Genomic DNA, 16,898 nt, shown 5'->3' with positions numbered 1-16,898 from the left:
GGAGGGAGGGAGGCGCCAAGGGCTCAGGTATGGATGCCCTCCCTCCCCTCCACTATATATAGGGGCAGGGGAGAGGGGGGAGGCTCAGCCTTGCCCCTTCCTCCAAGGAAGGGGTGCGGCTAAGAAGGGGGGAGGAGTCCATCCTCCCCAAGGCACCTCGGAGGTGCCTTCCCCCTTGAGGACTCTTCCCTCTAGGGTTCCCTAGGCGCATGGGCCTCTTGGGGCTGGTGCCCTTGGCCCATGTAGGCCAAGGCGCACCCCCTACAGCCCATGTGGCCCCCCGGGGCAGGTGGCCCCACCCGGTGGGCCCCCGGGACCCTTCCGGTGGTCCCGGTACAATACCGATGACCCCGAAACTTGTCCCGATGGCCGAAACAGGACTTCCTATATATAAATCTTTACCTCCGGACCATTAAGGAACTCCTCGTGACGTCCGGGATCTCATCCGGGACTCGGAACAACATTCGGTAACCACATACAAACTTCCTTTATAACCCTAGCGTCATCGAACCTTAAGTGTGTAGACCCTACGGGTTCGGGAGACATGTAGTCATGACCGAGATGTTCTCCGGTCAATAACCAACAGCGGGATCTGGATACCCATGTTGGCTCCCACATGTTCCACGATGATCTCATCGGATGAACCACGATGTCAAGGACTCAATCAATCCTGTATACAATTCCCTTTGTCTAGCGGTATGGTACTTGCCCGAGATTCGATCGTCGGTATACCGATACCTTGTTCAATCTCGTTACCGGCAAGTCTCTTTACTCGTTCCGTAACACATCATCCCGTGATCAACCCCTTGGTCACATTGTGCACATTATGATGATGTCCTACCGAGTGGGCCCAGAGATACCTCTCCGTCTACACGGAGTGACAAAATCCCAATCTCGATTCGTGCCAACCCAACAGACACTTTCAGAGATACCCGTAGTGTACCTTTATAGCCACCCAGTTACGTTGTGACGTTTGGCACACCCAAAGCACTCCTACGGTATCCGGGAGTTGCACAATCTCATGGTCTAAGGAAATGATACTTGACATTAGAAAAGCTTTAGCATACGAACTACATGATCTTGTGCTAGGCTTAGGATTGGGTCTTGTCCATCACATCATTCTCCTAATGATGTGATCCTGTTATCAACGACATCCAATGTCCATGGTCAGGAAACCGTAACCATCTATTGATCAACGAGCTAGTCAACTAGAGGCTTACTAGGGACATGGTGTTGTCTATGTATCCACACATGTATCTGAGTTTCCTATCAATACAATTCTAGCATGGATAATAAACGATTATCATGAACAAGGAAATATAATAATAATCAATTTATTATTGCCTCTAGGGCATATTTCCAACACGGGGCAGGTGGCCCCACCCGGTGGGCCCCCGGGACCCTTCCGGTGGTCCCGGTACAATACCGATGACCCCGAAACTTGTCCCGATGGCCGAAACAGGACTTCCTATATATAAATCTTTACCTCCGGACCATTCCGGAACTCCTCGTGACGTCCGGGATCTCATCCGGGACTCCGAACAACATTCGGTAACCACATACAAACTTCCTTTATAACCCTAGCGTCATCGAACCTTAAGTGTGTAGACCCTACGGGTTCGGGAGACATGTAGTCATGACCGAGATGTTCTCCGGTCAATAACCAACAGCGGGATCTGGATACCCATGTTGGCTCCCACATGTTCCACGATGATCTCATCGGATGAACCACGATGTCAAGGACTCAATCAATCCCGTATACAATTCCCTTTGTCTAGCGGTATGGTACTTGCCCGAGATTCGATCGTCGGTATACCGATACCTTGTTCAATATCGTTACCGGCAAGTCTCTTTACTCGTTCCGTAACACATCATCCCGTGATCAACCCCTTGGTCACATTGTGCACATTATGATGATGTCCTACCGAGTGGGCCCAGAGATACCTCTCCGTTTACACGGAGTGACAAATCCCAATCTCGATTCGTGCCAACCCAACAGACACTTTCAGAGATACCCGTAGTGTACCTTTATAGCCACCCAGTTACGTTGTGACGTTTGGCACACCCAAAGCACTCCTACGGTATCCGGGAGTTGCACAATCTCATGGTCTAAGGAAATGATACTTGACATTAGAAAAGCTTTAGCATACGAACTACATGATCTTGTGCTAGGCTTAGGATTGGGTCTTGTCCATCACATCATTCTCCTAATGATGTGATCCCATTATCAACGACATCCAATGTCCATGGTCAGGAAACCGTAACCATCTATTGATTAACGAGCTAGTCAACTAGAGGCTTACCAGGGACATGGTGTTGTCTATGTATCCACACATGTATCTGAGTTTCCTATCAATACAATTCTAGCATGGGTAATAAACGATTATCATGAACAAGGAAATATAATAATAATCAATTTATTATTGCCTCTAGGGCATATTTCCAACAGTCTCCCACTTGCACTAGAGTCAATAATCTAGTTCAAATCCCCATGTGATTAACACTCACTGGTCACATCGCCATGTGACTAACACCCAAGAGTTTACTACATTCAGTAGTCTAGCTCACATCACTATGTGATTAACACTCAATGAGTTCTTGGTTTGATCATGTTATGCTTGTGAGAGAGGTTATAGTCAACGGGTCTGAACCTTTCAGATCCGTGTGTGCTTTACAAATCTCTATGTCATCTCCTAGATGCAGCTACCACGTTCTATTTGGAGCTATTCCAAATAACGGTTCTACTTGGAGCTATTCTAAATTGTTGCTCCATTATACGTATCCGGTATCTCTACTCAGAGCTATCCGGATAGGTGTTAAGCTTGCATCGACGTAACCCTTTACGACGAACTCTTTTACCACCTCCATAATTGAGAAAATTCCTTAGTCCACTAGTTACTAAGGATAACTTTGACCGCTGTCCTGTGATCCATTCTTGGATCAGTCTTGTACCCCTTGACTGACTCATGGTAAAGCACACTTCAGGTGCGGTACACAGCATAGCATATTGTAGAGCCTATGTCTTAAGCATAGGGGACGACCTTCGTTCCTTTCTCTCTATTCTGCCATGGTCGAGCTTTAAGTCTTAACTTCATACCTTACAACTCAGGCAAGAACTCCTTCTTTGACTGATCCATCTTGAACACCTTCAAGATCATGTCAAGGCATGTGCTCATTTGAAAGTACTATTAAGCGTTTTGATCTATCCTTATAGATCTTGATGCTCAATGTTCAAGTAGCTTAATCCAGGTTTTCCATTGAAAACACTTTCCAAATAACCCTATATGCTTTCCAGAAATTCTACGTCATTTCTGATCATTAATATGTCAACAACATATACTCATCAGAAATTCTATAGTGCTCCCACTCACTTCTTTGGAAATACAAGTTTCTCATAAACTTTGTATACACCCAAAATCTTTGATCATCATCAAAGCATACATTCCAACTCCGAGATGTTCACTCTAGTCCTCAGAAGGATTGCTGGAGCTTAGCATATTTCAGGATGGACAAAACCTTCCGGTTGTATCACATACAACCTTTCCTCAAAAATCGTCGAGGAAACAATGTTTTGACATCCTATCTGCAAGATTTCATAAATAATGCAGTAATTGCTAATATAATTCCAACAGACTCTTAGCATCGCTACGAGTGAGAAAGTCTCATCGTAGTCAACTCCTTGAACTTGTCGAAAAACATCTTAACGACAAGTCGAGCTTTCTCAATGGTGACACTTACCATCATTGTCTGTCTTCCTTTCAAAATCCATATGTACCTAACAGCCTTACGACCATCAAGTAGTTCTTCCAAAGTCTACACTTTGTTTTCATACATGGATCCTCTCTCGGGTTTTATGGCCTTGAGCCATTTATCGGAATCCGGGCCCACCATCGCTTCTCCATAGCTCGTAGGTTCATTGTTGTCTAGCAACATGACTTCCAAGATAGGATTACCGTACCACTCTGAAGTAGTACGTATCCTTGTCACCCTACGAGGTACGGCAGTGATTTGATCCGAAACTTCATGATCAATATCATAAGCTTCCACTTCAATTGGTGTAGGTGCCACGGGAACAACTTCCTGTGCCCTGCTACACACTGGTTGAAGTGATGGTTCAATAACCTCATCAAGTCTCCACCATCCTCCCACTCAACTCTTTCGAGAGAAACCTTTCCTCGAGAAAGGACCCGATTCTAGAAACAATTCATATTGCTTTCGGATCTGAATTAGGAGGTATACCCAACTGTTTTGGGTGTCCTATGAAGATGTATTTTATCTGCTTTGGGTTCGAGCTTATCAATCTGAAACCTTTCCACATAAGCATCGCAGCCCCAAACTTCTAAGAAATGACAGCTTAGGTTTCTCTAAACCATAATTCATACGGTGTCATCTCAACGGAATTACGTGGTGCCCTATTTAAAGTGAATGTGGTTGTCTCTAATGCCTAACCCATGAACGATAGTGGTAACTCGATAAGAGACATCATGGTATGCACCATATCCAATAGGGTGCAACTTTGACGTTTGGACACACCATCACACTATGGTGTTCCAGGCTGTATCAGTTGTGAAACAATTTCCACAATGTCTTAATTCTGTGCCAAACTCGTGATTCAGATATTCATCTCTATGATCATATCATAGATCTTTTATCCTCTTGTCACGACAATCTTTCAACTTCACACTGAAATTACTTGAACCTTTCAATAATTCAGACTCGTGATTCATCAAGTAAATATACTCAACATCTACTCGAATCATCTGTGAAGTAAGAACATAACGATATTCACTGCATGCCTCAGCACTCATTGGACTACACACATCAAAATGTGTTACTTCCAACAAGTTGCTATCTTGTTCCATCTTACTGAAAACGAGGCTTTTCAGTCATCTTGCCCGTGTGGTATGATTTGCATGTCCCAAGTGATTCAAAATCAAGTGAGTCAAACGATCCATCTGCATGGAGTTTCTTCATGCATATACACCAATAGACATGGTTCGCATGTCTCAAACTTTTCTAAAACGAGTGAGTCCAAAGATCCATCAACATGGAGCTTCTTCATGCGTTTTATACCATTATGACTTACATGGCAGTGCCACAAGTAAGTGGTACTATCATTACTATCTTATATCTTTTGGCATGAAAATGTGTATCCCTATGATCAAAATTCAATAAACCATTCCTTTAGGTGCAAGAGCACTTATTCAGGTTTAATACTAATCTTGATGGTGGAGGGAGCGTGCGATGTTAGATCACATCAAACTTGGAAACACTTCCAACACGTATCGTCAGCTCACCTTTAGCTAGTCTCCGTTTTATTCCGTAGCTTTTATTTCGAGTTACTAACACTTAGCAACCGAACCGGTATCTAATACCCTGGTGCTACTAGGAGTACTAGTAAAGTACACATTAACATAATGTATATCCAATATACTTCTATCGACCTTGCCAGCCTTCTTATCTACCAAGTATCTAGGGTAATTCTGCTCTAGTGGTTGTTCCCCTTATTACAGAAGCACTTAGTCTCGGGTTTGGGTTTTACCTTGGGTTTCTTCACTAGAGCAGCAGCTGATTTGCCGTTTCATGAAGTATCCCTTCTTGCCCTTGCCCTTCTTGAAACTAGTGGTTTCACCAACCATCAACAATTGATGCTCCTTCTTGATTTCTACTTTCGTGGTGTCAAACATCGTGAATACCTCAAGGATCATCATATCTATCCCTGATATGTTATAGTTCATCACGAAGCTCTAACAGCTTGGTGGCAATGACTTTGGAGAACCATCACTGTCTTATCTGGAAGATCAACTCCCACTCGATTCAAATGATTGTTGTGCTCAGACGATCTGAGCACAAGCTCAACAATTGAGCTTTTCTCCTTAGTTTGCAGGTTAAGAAAGTCATCGGAGGTCTTGTACCTCTTGACATGGGCACGAGCCTGAAATCCCAATTTAAACCCTCAAAACATCTCATATGTTTCGCGACGTTTCAAAAATGTCTTTGGTGCCTCAACTCTAAACCGTTTAACTGAACTATCACGTAGTTATCAAAACGTGTATGTCAGATGTTCGCAACAACCACAGACAACGTTCGAGGTTCAGCACACTGAGCGGTGCATTAAGGACATAAGCCTTCTATGAAGCAATGAGAACAATCCTCAGTTTACGGACCTAGTCCGCATAATTGCTACTATCAACTTTCAACTAATTTTTCTCTAGGAACATATCTAAACAGTAGAACTCTAGCGTGAGCTACGACATAATTTGCAAAAACCTTTTGACTGTGTTCAGGATAATTAAGTTCATCTTATGAACTCCCACTCAGATAGACATCCCTTTAGTCATCTAAGTGATTACATGATCCGAGTCAAACTAGGCCGTGTCCGATCATCACGTGAGACGGACTAGTCATCATCGGTGAACATCTTCATGTTGATCGTATCTTCTATACGACTCATGTTCGACCTTTCGGTCTCCGTATTCTGAAGCCATGTCTGTACATGCTAGGCTCGTCAAGTTAACCCTAAGTGTTTCGCGTGTGTTCCGAGGCCATGTCTGTACATGCTAGGCTCGTCAACACCCGTTGTATTTGAACGTCTGAATAAAACACCTGATCATCACGTGATGTTTTGAAACAGCGAACTGTCGCAACGGTGCACAGTTAGGGGAGAACACTTCTTGAAATTGTTGTAAGGGATCATCTTATTTACTGCCGTCGTTCTAAGCAAATAAGATGTATAAACATGATAAACATCACATGCAATCAAATAGTGACATGATATGGCCATCATCACTTTGCTCCTTTTGATCTCCATCTTCGGAGCTCCATGATCATCATCGTCACCGGCATGACACCATGATCTCCATCATCATGATCTCCATCATCGTGTCTTCATGAAGTTGCCTCGCCAACTATTACTTCTACTACTATGGCTAACGGTTAGCAATAAAGTAAAGTAATTACATGACGTTTAAGTTGACACGCAGGTCACAAATAAATAAAGACAACTCCTATGGCTCCTGCCGGTTGTCATACTCATCGACATGCAAGTCGTGATTCCTATTACAAGAACATGATCAATCTCATACATCACATATATCATTCATCACATCCTTTTTGGCCATATCACATCACATAGCATACCCTGCAAAAACAAGTTAGACGTCCTCTAATTGTTGTTTGCATGTTTTACGTGGCTGCTATGGGTTTCTAGCAAGAACGTTTCTTACCTACGCATGAACCACAACGTGATATGCCAATTGCTATTTACCCTTCATAAGGACCCTTTTCATCGAATCCGATCCGACTAAAGTGGGAGAAACAGACACCCGCCAGCCACCTTATGCAACTAGTGCATGTTTGTCGGTGGAACCGGTCTCACGTAAGTGTACGTGTAAGGTTGGTCCGGGCCGCTTCATCCCACGATGCCGCCGAATCAAGATAAGACTAGTAACGGCAAGCATATTGAACAATATCAACGCCCACAACTACTTTGTGTTCTACTCGTGCAAAGAATCTACGCAATAGACCTAGCTCATGATGCCACTGTTGGGGAACGTAGCAGAAATTCAAAATTTTCCTACGTGTCACCAAGATCTATCTATGGAGAGACTAGCAACGAGGGGAAGGAGAGTGCATCTACATACCCTTGTAGATCGCTAAGCGGAAGCGTTCAAGTGAACGGGGTTGATGGAGTCGTACTCGTCGTGATTCAGATCACCGATGATCCTAGTGCCGAACGGACAGCACCTCCGCGTTCAACACACGTACAGCTCGACGATGTCTCCCACGCCTTGATCCAGCAAGGAGAGAGGGAGAGGTTGAGGAAGACTCCATCCAGCAGCAGCACAACAGCGTGGTGGTGATGGAGGAGCGCGGCAATCCTGCAGGGCTTCGCTAAGCACCTACGGGAGAGGAGGAGGTGTCACGGGAGGGAGGGAGGCGCCAAGGGCTCAGGTATGGATGCCCTCCCTCCCCTCCACTATATATAGGGGCAGGGGAGAGGGGGGAGGCGCAGCCTTGCCCCTTCCTCCAAGGAAGGGGTGCGGCTAAGAAGGGGGGAGGAGTCCATCCTCCCCAAGGCACCTCGGAGGTGCCTTCCCCCTTGAGGACTCTTCCCTCTAGGGTTCCCTAGGTGCATGGGCCTCTTGGGGCTGGTTCCCTTGGCCCATGTAGGCCAAGGCGCACCCCCTACAGCCCATGTGCCCCCCCGGGGCAGGTGGCCCCACCCGATGGGCCCCCGGGACCCTTCCGGTGGTCCCGGTACAATACCGATGACCCCGAAACTTGTCCCGATGGCCGAAACAGGACTTCCTATATATAAATCTTTACCTCCGGACCATTACGGAACTCCTCGTGACGTTCGGGATCTCATCCGGGACTCCGAACAACATTCGGTAACCACATACAAACTTCCTTTATAACCCTAGCGTCATCGAACCTTAAGTGTGTAGACCCTACGGGTTCGGGAGACATGTAGTCATGACCGAGATGTTCTCCGGTCAATAACCAACAGCGGGATCTGGATACCCATGTTGGCTCCCACATGTTCCACGATGATCTCATCGGATGAACCACGATGTCAAGGACTCAATCAATCCTGTATACAATTCCCTTTGTCTAGCGGTATGGTACTTGCCCGAGATTCGATCGTCGGTATACCGATACCTTGTTCAATCTCGTTACCGGCAAGTCTCTTTACTCGTTCCGTAACACATCATCCCGTGATCAACCCCTTGGTCACATTGTGCACATTATGGTGATGTCCTACCGAGTGGGCCCAGAGATACCTCTCCGTTTACACGGGGTGACAAATCCCAATCTCGATTCGTGCCAACCCAATAGACACTTTCAGAGATACCCGTAGTGTACCTTTATAGCCACCCAGTTACGTTGTGACGTTTGGCACACCCAAAGCACTCCTACGGTATCCGGGAGTTGCACAATCTCATGGTCTAAGGAAATGATACTTGACATTAGAAAAGCTTTAGCATACGAACTACATGATCTTGTGCTAGGCTTAGGATTGGGTCTTGTCCATCACATCATTCTCCTAATGATGTGATCCCATTATCAACGACATCCAATGTCCATGGTCAGGAAACCGTAACCATCTATTGATTAACGAGCTAGTCAACTAGAGGCTTACCAGGGACATGGTGTTGTCTATGTATCCACACATGTATCTGAGTTTCCTATCAATACAATTCTAGCATGGATAATAAACGATTATCATGAACAAGGAAATATAATAATAATCAATTTATTATTGCCTCTAGGGCATATTTCCAACAGTCACTCGGCAAGACTGCTTCAGCTCCGTAGACCAAGAAGAACAGAGTTCTCCCAGTCGACCGATTAGGTGTGGTCCTTAATCCCCAAAGTACTGATGGAAGTTCGTCGACCCATGCACCAGCTGCGTGCTTGAGATCACGCATCAATCGGGGTTTCAACCCTTTGAGAATGAGGCCATTTGCTCGTTCTGCCTGTCCATTCGACTGCGGGTGAGCGACTGAAGCATAGTCGACTCATGTGCCCTGAGATGTGCAGAAGGCTCTAAATTCCTCAGAATCGAAGTTCGACCCATTATCAGTGATGATGCTATGGGGAACTCCATATTTGAATATCAACTCCCTGATGAAGCTGACCGCAGTGCCGACATCAAGATTCTTGATGGGTTTAGCTTCAATCCACTTAGTGAACTTGTCGACTGCCACCAACACATGGATGAAGCCGCTTCTGCCTGTTCTCAGTGGTCCAACCATATCCAATCCCCATACAGCGAAAGGCCAGATGAGTGGGATGGTCTTCAATGCTGAGGCAGGCTTGTGTGACATATTGGAGTAAAATTGACATCCTTCACACTTGTCGACTATCTCCTTTGCCATTTCATTTGCTCTTGGCTAGTAAAATCCCGCTCGGTATGCTTTAGCCACAATGGTTCGAGAGGACGCATGATGGCCACAGGTCCCCGAGTGGATATCGTCAAGGATTATCCGACCTTCTTCTGGTGTTATACACTTCTGACCGACTCCAGTCGCGCTTTCTCTGTACAACTGTCCCTTTATCACGGTAAAGGCTTTGGATCGGCGGATGATCTGTCGAGCCTCTTCCTCATCCTCTGGGAGCTCTTTCCTTAAGATATACGCGATGTATGGCACAGTCCAGTCGGGAGTGATGATCAATGCTTCCATGATCAGATCGACCACCGCTGGAACTTCTACTTCAGCCGGATCTGTGACACTTTTTGGCTGCGGAGCTTCTTCGCTAAAAGGATCTTCCTGAACTGTTGGAGTATGGATATGTTCCAAGAACACATCACTGGAGATGGCTTCTCTCTTGGAACCTATCTTTGCCAAATCATCAGCCGCTTGATTCTTCAGTCGGGGTATATCACGGAGCTCTAACCCTTCAAATTTCCTCTCAAGCTTTCTCACTGCATTGCAGTAACCAGTCATGGCTGGGCTTCTAACGTCCCACTCCTTCATCACCTGATTGACCACCAAATCTGAGTCGCCATAAACCATAAGGCGACGGACACCGAGTGAAATGGCCATGCGCAACCCATACAAAAGTGCCTCGTATTCTGCTTCATTGTTGGAGGAATCAAAGTGGATATGGAGCACATATCTGAGCTTATCTCCTCGGGGGGAAACCAATACTACCCCAGCACTGGAACCATTCAACATCTTAGAACCGTCAAAGAACATGCTCCAGTGCTCCGAGTGAACTTGAGTCGGCAGTTGTTGTTCAATCCACTCGGCGATGAAATCCGCTACTGCTTGGGACTTAATGGCTTTCTTTGCCTCAAGCTTGATATCAAGGGGAAGGAGTTCAATAGCCCACTTTGCCACTCGACCAGTTGCATCTCTGTTGTGCAAAATCTCTGACAATGGAGCGTCGCTGATGACTGTAATGGAATGATCAGAGAAATAATGAGCAACCTTCTTCGTGGTCATGTAAATCCCATATACAAGCTTCTGATAATGAGGGTATCTTTGCTTCGATGGGGTCAACACTTCGGAAAGATAATATACAGGGCTCTGAACTTTGAAGGCTTTCCCTTATTCTTCCCGCTCGACTGTAAGTACTGTACTGACAACTTGTCCTGTGGCTGCAATGTAAAGCAACAAAGGCTCTTTGCTGATTGGAGCAGCAAGCACCTGCTGGGTGGAGAGCAGAGCTTTTAGCTCTGCAAACGCTGCATCAGCTTCTGGAGTCCACTCGAACTTGTCTGACTTCTTCATCAGTCGGTAAAGAGGTAATGCCTTTTCACCGAGGCGAGAGATGGATCGACTTAACGTGGCCAAGCATCCAGTAAGCTTCTGGACATCATGCACACGCACAGGGCGTTTCATTCGGAGTATTGTGCCAACTTTTTCTAGGTTGGCGTTGATTCCTCGTTCGGAAACGAGAAAACCGAATAACTTTCCGCCAGGAACTCCGAATGTGCACTTTGATGGATTAAGCTTGATATCATACCTCCTGAGATTGGCAAATGTTTCAGCGAGGTCAGTCAACAGGTCAGAACCCTTCTGTGATTTGACCACAATATCATCCATGTATGCTTCCATGTTCTGACTGATTTGAGTGAGTAAACACTTATGAATCATCCTCATGAACGTGGCTCCAGCATTCTTGAGGCCGAATGGCATGGTGACATAGCAGAAGCACCCGAATGGAGTGATGAAAGCTGTTTTGATCTCGTCGGGTTCATACAGACGGATCTGATGGTAACCGGAATAAGCGTCTAAAAAAGACAGGCGCTCACATCCCGCAGTCGAGTCGACTATTTGGTCGATGCGGCGGAGATGAAAATGATCTTTCGGGCAGGCCCGATTGATATGTTTGAAATCAATGCACATGAGAAGTGACTTGTCCTTCTTGGGGACCATGACAACATTGGCGAGCCACTCAGAGTGGTAAATCTCTCGGATAAACTCTGCTGCCAGGAGCCGAGACACCTCCTCTCCAATGGCCTTTCTCTTCTGGACGGCAGACCGTCGAAGATGTTCTTTGACAGGTTTTGCTTTTGGGTCGACTCGTAAACGATGCTCAGCCAGCCCCCTGGGAACACCCGGCATGTCAGCAGGCTTCCATGCGAAGATGTCCCAGTTCTCACGGAGGAACTGGATGAGCGCTTCTTCCTATTTAGAGTCGAGTGTTCTGGAGATATGAGTCGGAGCAGCACTGGGGTCGGTCGGGTGAATGTGAACAGGCTTTGTCTCACCAGACGACTGGAACGCTGACTCCGTGGCGGGCTTCTTGGCCCGCAATAAATCACTCGGATCTGCATTTTTCTGGTATTCTTGCAGCTCCACCACTGTTATCTGAGCATCGGCAATCTTTGAGCCCTTCTGAAAGCACTCTTCTGCCTTTTTCCGATTGCCAGTGATGGTGATCACACCCTTGGGACCAGTCATCTTCAATTTGAGGTACACGTAGCATGGTCGAGCCATGAATCATGCATAAGTTGGCCTACCCAAAATAGCGTGATAAGCACTCTGGAAATCCACGACTTCAAATGTTAGCTTTTCTTTTCGAAAATGCTTTGAGTCGCCGAAAACCACATCAAGAGCAATTTGGCCGAGTGACTCAGCCTTCTTCCCAAGAATGACTCCATGGAAACTCATGTTGCTGGAACTGAGTCTGGACATCGGAATGCCCATTCCCTTCAGCGTCTCCGCATACAATATATTCAGCCCGCTGCCACCATCCATCAGAACCTTAGTCAGTCGAGTGCCTTCGACGACCGGGTCGACCACCAAAGCTTGCCTCCCAGGGGTGGCTATGTGAGTCGGATGATTAGATTGGTCGAACGTGATGGCGGTCTGAGACCATTTCAGGTAACTAGGTGTCGCCGGAGCAACCATATTCACCTCACGGTTGATAACTTTCAATCGACTTTTGCTCTCAACATCAGCAAAAATCATCAGGGTGGAATTGACATGGGGGTATCCTCCATCACTGTCTTCTTTGTCCTCAACCTTGTCTGACTCCTTCTCCTTATCCTTGGGTTGTTTCCCCTGAAACTGCTGGATTAAGAGTCGGCACTGGCGAGTGGTATGTTTCGGGTAGATGAAGTTGCCCTCTTCGTCTTTCTTCGTGTGGATGTGGCATGGCAAATCCATCACATCGTTTCCTTCCTTGTCCTTCACTTTCTTGGGGTTCCAAGATCCTTTGGGCTTTCCTTTAAACTTGCCTTGAGTCATGGCCAAGGCTTCTCCAGGAGAAGCTGGCTCGGCTTTCCGCTTCTTCTTCCGACTGGAGTTTCCTTTTTCCGACTGGCTCGGCTTGTACTTGCCACTCCGGAGCCGATCCTCTTCTTCACCATTAGCATATTTGGTGCCACTCTCCATCATTCAACTCAGGGTCATGTCTCCGGTCCGACCAAACTTCAAACTTAACTCCCTATTCTTAACGCCTTCCTTGAAGGCACAGACTGCTTGGTGATCATATACGTTCTCCATCGTATGATGCAATGTGATCCACCTCTGGATGTAATCTCTTAAGGTCTCATTCGACTTTTGCACGCAAACCTGCAGTTCTGTCAAACCTGCTGGTCGCTTGCAAGTTCCTTCAAATGTCCTGACAAACACTCGGGCAAGATCTTTCCAAGTGTAAATGATGCTAGGCGCTAACTGATTCAGCCAGGCTCTGGCCGAGCCCTCCAACATAAGCGGTAGGTGTTTCATGGCCACCTCATCATTGCCACCGCCAATCTAAACAGCCACTCGGTAATCCTCAAGCCAAGTATCGGGCTTGGACTCACCAGTGAACTTACTAACTCCAGTCGCCAACCTGAAGTTGGGAGGAATCACTGCGGCTCTGATGGCTCTGCTAAAACACTCTGGTCCTGAGACATGAACTCTGCTGCTGGTGGGTGCATCTCTATCGTGGCCCTCACGGTGAGCTCTGTTCCGGTCGACTAGACCTTGAACAATAATGGATCTCGCATCAAAGCCTGGTTCTTTGGGGTCGACTGGAACCCTTCGCCCAACACTGTGCTAGTGTCTGTCATCTTGCTGCCGAGGGGCGTACGACCCACCCCTTGGGGGAGGAGTGGGCACTCGACGCCGATCATCGCAATCGAATCGGTCATCATACTGATCACGTCGACCTCCACGTCCCTCACGCCGCGGAGGCGATCTTGGGCTATGGGCCGACTGGACTGTATTTGCAGCGACGGATCGACTGTGAATCCTATTACGCGACTGCAATACAGCTGATTTTTGATCTCCTGCTGCCCGGAGCAAATCTCTGATCTGCATCAAGCCTCTGCCAGCCTCTGACTGAGAGGGCTGAATCGACTCCGCTATACGGGCTGCAGCTGCTAGATTTTGAATTGGGGTTCGATATACCCGAGTCGGTGGCGGAAAGAGTTGACGTCGACTGGAGTCTAGAACTCGTTGCCGCGCGCGCTCGTCGAGTGCTCGCTGGAGGTTCTCCAGTCGAGTGTGTTCAGCCAAATTGGCCAAATGCGCGTCTTCCAAGGCACGAGCCTCGGGAGTTTCTCCTACGATAGGAGTATGCAGAGCATCCATGTTCTGGCGGCGAAGATCTTCCCTTTTGAAGAGAAGTGAGTGGCTCGGGTTGATACTCTTCGTGGACCTGCGCTGGGTTGCCTCCGCCGTCTCCTCCGTCGGTGCGAGGGAAGCCGGGAGGACTACAAGGCCCATTGACCATCAGGACCTCCGCCGCTAGATCACTGCTGTCGCACTCGGATGCAGTCTCTACGAAGCCAGTCGACAGATCGAACAGGCCGTAGAGAGATTCGTCAGGATCGATCGCCGTGACTTGGGGGGTGGCCGACTGGCAGGCCACCGCATGCCTCACCCACCACTGAAGTCTCGACCGACCGGAGCGCTTGCGCTGGCGGGAGACAGGGAGGGAGGATGATGCAGGAGTCGACCGATACAGGGCCAAAGGTTGTCGCAGCAGGACGCCGCGGACACATGCGCGAAAGTGTGTCGCCCCATGGACCGGAAGCGCGTCGATGTCGAGTGGAGCCTCCTGGAGCCAAGCGGAGTCGTCGGCGATGAACGTGAGCGCGCCGAGACGGATCTCGCGGCCCTCGACCAAAACTCAGCCAGAAACCATGATGAAGGTGATCAGAATAATCGCAACTTCTCCAATAAGTCGCTAAGACATTTTCCCCACGATGGGCGCCAACTGATTCAGCCAGGCTTTGGTCGAGCCCTCCAACATAAGAGGTAGGTGTTTCATGGCCACCTCATCGTTGCCACCGCCAATCTGAACAGCCACTCGGTAGTCCTCAAGCCAAATATCGGGCTTGGACTCACCAGTGAACTTACTAACTCCAGTCGCCAACCTAATGTTGGGAGGAATTACTGCGGCTCTGATGGCTCTGCTAAAACACTCTGGTCCTGAAACATGAACTATGCTGCTGGTGGGCACATATCTATCATGGCCTTCTCGGTGAGCTCTGTTCCGGTCGACCAAGCCCTGCACGATAATGGATCTCGCATCAAAGCATGGTTCTCTGGGGTCGACTGGAACTCTTCGCCCAACACTGTGTTGGCGTCTATCATCTTGCTGCCGAGGGGCGTAAGACCCACCCCTTGGGGGAGGAGTGGGCACTTGACGCCGATCATCGCAATCCAATCGGTCATCATACTGATCACATCGACCCCCATGTCCCTCACGCCGCGGGGGCGATCTTGGGCTATGGGCCGACTGGACTGTATTTGCAGCGACAGATCGACTGTGAATCCTATTACGTGACTGTGATACAGCTGAATTCTGATCTCCTGCTGCCCGGAGCAAATCTCTGATCTGCATCAAGCCTCTGCCAGCCTCTGACTGAGAGGGTTGAATCGACTCCGCAATACGGGCCGTAGCTTCTAGATTCTGAATTGGCGTTCGATATACCTGAGTCGGCTGCGGAAAGAGTTGACGTCGACTGGAGTCTGGTACTCATTGCCGCGCGCGCTCGTCGAGTGCTCGCTGGAGGTTCTCCAGTCGAGTGCACTCAGCCAAGTTGGCCAAACGCGCATCCTCCAAGGTACGAGCCTCGGGGGTTTCTCCTACGATAGTAGTATGCAGAGCATCCATGTTCCGGCAGCGAAGATCTTCCCTTTGCAGCGAAGTGAGTGGCTCGGGTTGATACTCCTCGTGGACCTACGCTGGGTCGCCTCCACCGTCCCCTCCGTCAGTGCAGGGGAAGCCAGGAGGACTACGCGGCCCATTGACCATCAGGACCTCCGCCCTTGGATCACTGCTGTCGCACTCGGATGCAGTCTCTATGGAGCCAGTCGACAGATTGAACGGGTCGTAGAGAGATTCATCGGGCTCGATCACCGCGACTTGGGTGGTGGCCGATTGGTGAGCTACTACGCGTCTCACCCACCGCTGAAGCCCCGACCGACCAAAGCGCTTGCGCTGGCGGGAGACAGGGAGGGAGGCCGACACCGGAGTCAACCGATACGGAGCCGACGGTTGCCGCAGCAGGACGCCGCGGACACATGCGCGAAAGTGCGTAGCCCCGCGGATGGGAAGCGCGTCGATGTCGAGTGGAGCCTCCTGGAGCCAAGCGGAATCGTCGGCAATGAACGTGAGCGCGCCGAGACGGATCTCGCGGCCCTCGACCAAAAATCCGCCAGAAACCATGATGAAGGCGATCGGAACAATTGCAACTTCTCCAATAAGTCGCTAAGACACCTGCCCCAAGGTGGGCGCCAACTGTCATGGTACTAAGACTGACAGTAGAATAGGGGGGTAGGTATGGAGAGGCAAGATCCTAGCTATGGAGTAGTTGTATACGCAAGAGATTTACGAGTTCAGGCCCTTCTCGGAGGAAGTAACAGCCCTACGTCTCGGAGCCCGGAGGCGGTCAACTGGATTATATGCGTATGAGTTACAGGGGTGCGAACCCTTTACAC

Source organism: Triticum dicoccoides, chromosome 6B (assembly GCF_002162155.2).
Source record: "Triticum dicoccoides isolate Atlit2015 ecotype Zavitan chromosome 6B, WEW_v2.0, whole genome shotgun sequence".
Classification (NCBI taxonomy): Eukaryota; Viridiplantae; Streptophyta; class Magnoliopsida; order Poales; family Poaceae; genus Triticum; species Triticum dicoccoides.
The sequence above is the reverse complement of the archived record's forward strand: the minus strand, read 5'-3'. Positions refer to the sequence as shown.